This window comes from Silene latifolia, chromosome 4, assembly GCF_048544455.1.
Source record: "Silene latifolia isolate original U9 population chromosome 4, ASM4854445v1, whole genome shotgun sequence".
NCBI lineage: Eukaryota > Viridiplantae > Streptophyta > Magnoliopsida > Caryophyllales > Caryophyllaceae > Silene > Silene latifolia.
The window spans coordinates 41,231,492-41,240,283 of NC_133529.1; the positions used below are offsets into that span (position 1 = coordinate 41,231,492).

Here is an 8,792-nt window from a genome sequence, read left to right on the forward strand (position 1 = left end):
TGTAAGATGTAACTGAAAATAATTATGACGTACCCAATAATCACTAAAATGCAGCAACGTATACGATGATACAAATAAAAAACGGAATAGTAATACTCCATGTACAAATAAATGGTGAATGTGGTATATAATTTTAAAAAGGGACAATCTACGAACTACAAAATGAAAGGGACAACAGAATACAGATGAAAGGTAGTTTCATACAACATCAATACATATCACCACGCCACATATAACATAAGGACGTACCTAGCGGAAAATTTAACATGACTACAGCCCCTTTGGGATGTACCTAGCTGATATGTAGCCGTTGGGTTTATAAAAAATCAGTAAAAACTCACGATTATACAACACACAACACACTGCTGTAATGTGGAAAGCAACCACAAAAAACTAACAAGTTAGGAAACACATGAAATCACACATCAAAATGACAGTCAAAACTGTAATGCTGTGAAATAAAACATAACTAAGGTTACATGCAAGACGATTTTCAAGCAAAAAAAGAAAAATAGCACAAATTATACAAAACCCAGATCAACACACAAACCATCCATGAAAAAAAATACTCTGCGGACATCACACGGGCATCACAGATACGTTACAGGTACAAAACACAAACATTGCAGAACAAATTCAGATACGATCACCCTCTTAAAAAGGCACTGATGAATTCATTTTATTAAACTCAAAATAACGTGTCTATGGACTAAATAAACGTGGTTAACGCGTATTAAAGTGCACCTAGACCCTTAAAACCCCCACTGAAACACGCAACAAAACAAAAAAAGTAATACAAAAAGCAAAATAATAGTATATCAAACACCTTATGCCAAGCATACAAAAAATGCCACAAATACATAGGACATATCGTCACGACAAACATACCACATGAATGTACCAAGCAACTGACTTAGTGTGACTGTTAACCGTTGGGACGTACTTAGATGATACCATATGAAAGCACACACAGACTAAATTCTGAAAGGCAAACCCAAGGACAGAACGTAGAAACACACATAAAAAAAGCTCGACAATAAAATACACATAAAAAACAACAAAAACTTGTTGTAAACAACACAAATTTCAGGTAGGAAACTTCATAAACTACAATCATGTTAAGCTAAGACTGAAAACACAGCAAAAAGGAAAAAAAATAAAAAATAAAAGCGAACAAAAAAAATAGGGAAATATATAATACCTATTTGAGAATACACTAAGACGACGATCCTCTTCAATTGAAACGGAACAACAACCTGCATGCAACCGAACGTAAGTAAACATCTACTGAAATCAAAGAATAAGCCGGACATAAACAAAAATAAAACCTAAAAATAATCACTACAGTAAGATAAATACCTAATTACCAAAAGCTCGACCGTAACGCAGATGAACCTGCAACAGTGATTTCAAAGTCAACGAAGTAATTAGATTCAGCTTATTAAAAAGGATAATTCAGCTTATTAAAGCAAAAATCGAGGAAATCGGCATGAACAACTAAAAGGTGAAGATCAAATCATACCAAATTACTTGCGGAATCCATAGAAATAGAACGATTAAGGAAAGTAGGACGAGTAAACGGCAGACGAATAATAATCGATCATCGTTATCGGCAATAGATTCACCAGAAATTGACGAACAAATGATTTGGGGGAGAAATTAGGGTTTAAAATGATTTGGGGAAAAGATAGAGAGAAGAACGGGGATTACAAAATGAGAGGAGAGAGAAGGAAATGAAAAAAGTATAACATATATATATATATGAACCGCGCAATTAATAAAATTAGTCAGACCGTATGATTTGTTGTAATTTCCTTATTATAGGTCGTTCTCACCGTTTGCACCGAGTGATCGTTCTCACCGGATCCTAAATCTATATATATATATATATATATATATATATATATATATATATATATATATATATATATATATATATATATATATATATATATATATATATATATATATATATATAGGATCCGATGAGAATGATCACTCGGTGAGAACGTTCGATAAATAATGGATAAAATCAAATATAAGCGTGTGACAAATAGAAGTATAAAACACCACAAATAAAGCAACGTGTTCATACTCCATTTCTCCTGTATCCCAATTCCCAAACCACGACCCACATCCTCATTCTCATCTCCAACCATCACAATTACCAGTCGTCAGCAGTAACCACCACCACCTTACACCGGTAAATACTCCTGAACACCCAGTTCTCTCCGGTGACCGTGACATTGTTAATGTTTCGCAGAGCTTCTCTGTTCGATCTCCCCTCCGACAACAACCACCATCAGCAATCATTGGAAGTAGAATGCAGATCTTGGCTCTAATGGCGATACCCACCCACCGTCGAACCATTTGCGAATGCCACAACTCCGGCGAGATCATTTAATGCAACGAACCCCTAAAATTTCCGATTATTGATACCAAAATCTGTATTCTCCGTCCACTGCTTTCGAGTACTACCTCGTCAACCACCATATATCCTTTATCCTCCCCGTCGATCAACTCATATCCATCAATGAACTCCTCAATTTGCTGCTTCAGCCCGTATTACTCACTGAAAATTAGTGTATATGGTTGATATATTAATGTATCTTGGATCACTTTTGTTGTACCTAAACACTCAATTCACTGCTTGAGCCTGTTTCTATTGCTTTCTGGGTTCTTTTGAATTTTGTTGTAATTTGTGAATTTCCAGTTCAATTGTCGGAGTAGATAACACAACTCATTGATTTTATGCATTTGATCTTTTTTAGAGGTAAGTTATTGAATTATGAAATTGATGTACCTGGTTACTATATTGGTGTATCTGAAACCAATTTTTATGCACCTAGTGATTAATTTTGTGTATCTATGTTAAGATACATTAAATTAGTGGTTAGATACATCAACAATTGGTGTAAATACATTGAAATAACAGGAAACCAACGAAGGTGAGGATATTGCCGGTGCTCCATCAGCATGACAGTGGAGTTTTGTGATGCGTCAAAGAGGATAAAGTGTGGTATTGACTGATAAGCGGCGACCAAAAATGAATCGACGACGGTGGTCCTCGCCTTTAACGGCCTTTTCTATGGTGACATTATTTGTCGCCGGCGTCTCGTATTGGTGGTGGCGAGTTTGCGAGGTGAGTAAATGGGTTGTGAGTGTGCGTCGGGAGGGTTATTCGACCGGTATTCTGATGATTGAACTTGATGATGGCTAATGTCGTCGCCGACGGTTGGGCATTCATTGTCGCTGGTGGTCAGAGATCCGTCGAAGACCTTTGGTGAGGCAACAGGTTGTTGATGGCGGTCTGTGACAGAGCTCGGGTGATCGTTTGCACGGGTGAACTATTGTGATGAATGGGCTTTGGGTAGTGTTTTGTTAATAATCGGGTGGGCTGATAGTGTTGTTTGTTATTAATAATGGGTTGGATAGGTACTTTATATAAGTGAGTTTTTGTACAGCTAGTTCGTTCTCACCGTTTGCACCGAGTTATCGTTTGCACCGGATCTTGAATATATATATATATATATATATATATATATATATATATATATATATATATATATATATATATATATATATATATATATATATAGAGTCGGGATCCGGTGAGAACTCCTAAATATTTGAGGATTGAGGATTAGTGAATACAATATCACAAGTTCTTCAATACAATATCACGAAAAATCTGACCTTTGCCAAAAAAAAAAATTTTTTTTTTTAGAAAAAAAAATTTAAAATTTTTTTTCACAGGTGTTTTTTTTTGTGATATTTTATCGAATAACCCGTGATATTGTATTGAAGAACCTATGATATTGTAACGAAATCCTCAATCCTCAAAAAGATAGTGTATCCTCACATGATCTCATTCCTATATATATATATATATATATATATATATACATATATATACATACATATATATATATATATATATATATATATATATATATATATATATATATATATATATATATATATATATATATATATATATATATATAGAGAGAGAGAGAGAGAGAGAGAGAGAGAGAGAGATAGAGATAGGTTCAGGTAAGTCCTTCATTTTGGTTGAGTCCCTAAGTCCTATTCTCAGCCACACATTTTTTGAGTGTAATTCTACTATATTATGAGTGTAACTTTATTCATTTAATGACTTTTGAGTGTAACTTTAACTTTTATACTGTAACTTCAATCTTTTCAAGCCATTTTTTTCACAAAAATTTTAATTTATGGTATAAAAATGTAACTTTAAATAAATAAATTTGAATTTAGGTAATTTTACGAGTGTAACTTCACTGCCCTACAAGTGTAACTTTAGTCCGTTTAGATGTAACTTTAGTGGTATGATGGTTTCTATGCATAAATTTGAATTTATATACTTTTACGAGTGTAACTTTACCCCTTTCAAGTGTAACTTTAGTCGTTGGAGTCATAACTTTAGTTATATATTAGTTTGTATGTAAAAATTTAAATTAATATACATTTCTATTGTAATTTTAGTCGTTTCACGTGTAACTTTTGTTTTTCAAGATTGTAACTTTAGTCCGGAGGTAAAAAGTTCAGTCAATAGAGATGTAATTTTATTGTCCTTCGAGTGTAACTCTAGTTCTTAAATATGTAACTTTAGTCCCCGGAATTGTAACTTTATACTAATAAATCTTCTTTTATTGACCACCTCCTACCCCAACCACCACTGCACCACCACGGTCCCACCACTACCAAAAAAACCGCAACAACCACTTATTATTTCAGATCTGAAATTTAAAAAGAAAAAAAAAGGAGAGAGGACAAAGGCGGCAGACCCAACGCGCACCACCAGCTGCATCTCCCACACCCACCACCACCAAAATGCAACAACCAACAACAACACCAAACTCTTAGATCTTGAAAAAAAAAATGAGAAAGGAGAAGGGGAGAGAGGCGTGGTGCGGCAGGGGCGGACGAGGGAGGCGGCAGGGGAGGTGTGGCGTGGTGCGGCATGGGTTGACGAGGGAGGCGGCATGGGACGGGTTTCTGATCTGGAAAAAAAAGGACGGTGGCGGCAGTGGTGATGCGGTGTGGGCGACAAGAGGAGAGGAGGTGGTGGTGGTGGTTGATTTAGGGTTTGTTTAGAGAGAGAGGAGAGGAGGTGGTGGTGGTTGTTGATTTAGGGTTTGTTTAGAGAGAGAAGAGGAAGAGAGAAAATTGAGAGGTTGGTGTGTTGTGAGAGGCAGTGAAATGAGAAAAATGAGAGGATTAGGGTTTATATTCAATTCATTCTCAGCCACATATTTTAATCTAATCTCAACCCTTCATTCCTTCTTTTTGATCTAATCTCAGCACTTCCTTTTTCTCATCCAAAGGCTTAGATTAGAACTTATGGACTCAACCAAAAAAGGTGGACTTACATGATCCTTTCTATATATATATATATATATATGTGTGTGTGTGTGTGTGTGTGTGTGTGTGTGTGTGTGTGTGTGTGTGTGTGTGTGTGTGTGTGTGTGTGTGTGTGTTGAAGTTGTTGGATGGAATAAGAAAACGATTGCATATATTGAGCATTGTGGTACTTGAGCATGGCTATATATGTTATTACTTGGCTTTCGAAGGGTAGTAACATGTTTAGAAATAGTATATGGTTTTTCGTTGAAGTATAGCTCGTTTTTGGCATGATTTGGCCGAGCAGGGCGGCTACTCGACCGAGTACGGGATACTCGGCCGAGTAACCAAGCACTCGACCGAGTGTTGGTTCGTGGGTTTAGAACAGTAGCTTCTGGTTGTGATCACTCGGCCGAGTAAGAGGGGCACTCGACCGAGTGAGGCATACTCGACCGAGTACATTGTGTACTCCACCAAGTATGTTTTATGTGATTTGGAGGTCAGCTACCGGTAGGATACTCGGCCAAGTAGTCACAGTACTCGACCGAGTAGTCTTTACTCGACCGAGTGTAGACACCTCGTTTCTGCACCTCCCGCAAACCACCCGGTGATGATTGGGCCGCATGTTCGATTCGCGGAACGATTTGTGACAGTTCGTAAGATTATCGTCAAGTGATTGCTCAAATATTAATGTCGACCTCTTAGTTGTCATCTACGTCCTGATACGGTCGTTTTTGATAATTAGAGTACATTCGGAGTCCGGGTCAAAAACCGTCTCCATTTTCTGATAACTGTTAAATCCCGAGTCGGAATGTTCTGGAATGTTCCGGATATTTCTATTCCATATTTTACAAATTTTATCTTTTGGCAAATAATATCCCGTAATATTCACAAGATAATCGAATTATTTCCGTCCTACCTTAACTCAAACGCGGGAATCTTTCTTCAGCAGGAGGAAACCTCCTGGGAATAGACGCAAAGAGCCAGTCTGCGCCTCTTCCAAGAGACGCATGGGCTGCGCGCCTCTTCCCAGGCCCTTCTTTGCATGATTTACGTATATTTTTTATATCTTTCCGAGATTCACTTCCAAAGAGTCTCCGAAACCCTATTCCTTCACGTGATTAGTATAAATAGGAGCTTTCGTTCCTCATATTTCTCACGAGAGTGTCCGCCCTTCTCTTCTCCCTTTGCATTCTAGACTTCGTTCTTACTAATTGGCGCCTACGTGCTTGGACTTCCGACCACGTAAGCTCGGATCTTTCCGGGTACTAGCCTCTCCGTTGCATGACCGACCAATTTGACCAACTACACTCAATCAATCTTAATTAATCAATCGTTTTCCTCTTACGAGGGCACTCTCTTTGCATTCGCGTCGAGCATCACTAGTCGATTCTTAGTCCTTCTCGTTTCGTCAACATGTAAGTCTGAGGGTGTAATAATTCTCTTTATTTATTGTATTTTATTTATCGTATCGTCTTTGTAAGGTTTATGTCGAATACACCGTTAAAACCGATTTCTAAAACCCTTTGTTAAAACTCTTTTTTACGGATTTCCAGTAGACAGACGTCGAGAAAAGACGCAGCAACTGCTGCGCCTATTCGAAGGAGCGCAGTTCCTGCTGCGCCTCTTTGTGAGGCTGCCGCAGTTCCTGCTTCTTTTCTTCTTCCTCGTCCTCTGTAATTCGTCTTTGTTTATTTGTTTTTTCACTTGTTTTCTTAAATTCTTCGTTCATCATCATTAATATTCACATGTATATTGTATCACATAATTCCTTCATCATTAACATGTTTTAATTATTCAAATCCGACCTTAAATCCTAAATAATCCAATATTTACGGGTTTTCGTCATTAAATTCAATTCCGGGTTGTAGAGATTCAATTCGTTCATATTGGGTTTCTGGAATTCGCCATTGATATAGTTTTCGTTTGTTTATTCACATGTTCATTGTATATTCGTCATATATCGTCATATCTAACCTAGTTAATTGATTTCAATAGAGGACTCATTCATTAACATCGCTCCTTCTTGTAAATTAATCCATCTTAATTCCGTCTCATCCATGTTTATTGCTTTTATGACTAATTCATATGTAATTAATGCATTAAATCACTTTCATCCGAGTAAATATCATAATCAATCCTTAGAATCATCAATTAGCATTAACGATTTGCAGTTCCGGCTTCACAGCCAGAACTCACCCTTGGAACAGACGCAAAGAATCTGCGCGCTTCTTCAGCAGGGGCGCGATCTGCTGCGCTGTTCGAGATGAGTTACGTCACCGAACTCCTTTTCTGCCTTGACCTAATTAATTAGCTTACGTATTAATCTAACTATTATTCGTATTATCACTTCTGTTCTGTTCGTAATTCTTCCTTTTATTCCTTTTTTCTCAAATCATCCGTTTTAGCGGTATTTTCGACATAAATCGCCTATTCCAATGTAATTAATGTAATTTTCATTATTGTAATTTATAATTATTGTATTTCTTTTATTGTTTGTATGTTTCCGCATGTAAATGAGCATTAAATCCTACTTCGACCCAATTGTATGCTAATTACGTGTTTCACCGACTTAGTTAATTCTTCACATGCTAGGATTAATCTAATGGATGTTGCATTGCATGCATATAGCCGACGATATATCAAGTACGAATAACTTCCTTAATCATTAGTAGAGGCCGCTATCGAGGCGGGCGGGATTAGGTGTTCGATCAAAAGAGCTTCCTAATACGTACCCTCACCCCTTACTCCAGATCTCCGTGAGCACCCGTGTTCATTGGCATCCACGAGAGTCATTCTAGACATAGAATGCTAAGGGTCACGATTGCTTAGTGTTCATGTCACTACTTTGTGTCTTGACATGACACGAGGTACTCGAACGGTTCCAATTTCCCATAAAAATTGGTGGCGACTCCATACAAAATGCAAACGCTTGTTCCCCGTTTCTCACCAAGCGCCCCCGTGGGCGGCCCGCTGTCCACAGTTTGGCGACTCATTGGGGATAATACACTTACGTGTAGCAAGGGTGAAACTTGAACAAGGTTAGGGAATAAGTTTGTACAAGACAATTGTCGGTTTTCATAACTCGGTCTTCCTAGACCGTTTTATTCGGCCTTCCTAGGCCCAACCCAACCCATTTGACCAATCGTCCCGTCTAAACGGTCCTAATTCTTATTTGGGCCTAATGATGGATAGCGATTGACGTCATCCATACCATGATGCTTACTCTTGTTTGTATCAAGGGCCTTCACTACTTGAGGAAATGGACTAGGAATCGGCCTTACTCTTGTTTGGCACGAGCCTCTCCACAGACTTCAGGTTTGATGGTTCGGTATGGCAACCCACCCTTTAAACCAAAACCCTTCTAAATGCACTCAGCATCCCGTTATAATGCTTGTATAAATGTGTAAACCTTACGTGATCACCAC

The 8,792-nt window shown here is 37.8% G+C and overlaps 1 long non-coding RNA gene across 1 annotated transcript; it reads right to left on the bottom strand.

Moving 5' to 3' along the window:
* Positions 1-1,193: 1,193 nt before the first annotated feature.
* On the bottom strand, positions 1,194-1,694 carry LOC141652219 (uncharacterized). The gene is made up of 3 exons (XR_012547046.1): positions 1,523-1,694; positions 1,360-1,395; positions 1,194-1,256 (listed from the first exon to the last, which is right to left on the bottom strand). It is a non-coding gene; the product is annotated as an uncharacterized LOC141652219 (long non-coding RNA).
* Between the last annotated feature and the right edge of the window lie 7,098 nt (positions 1,695-8,792).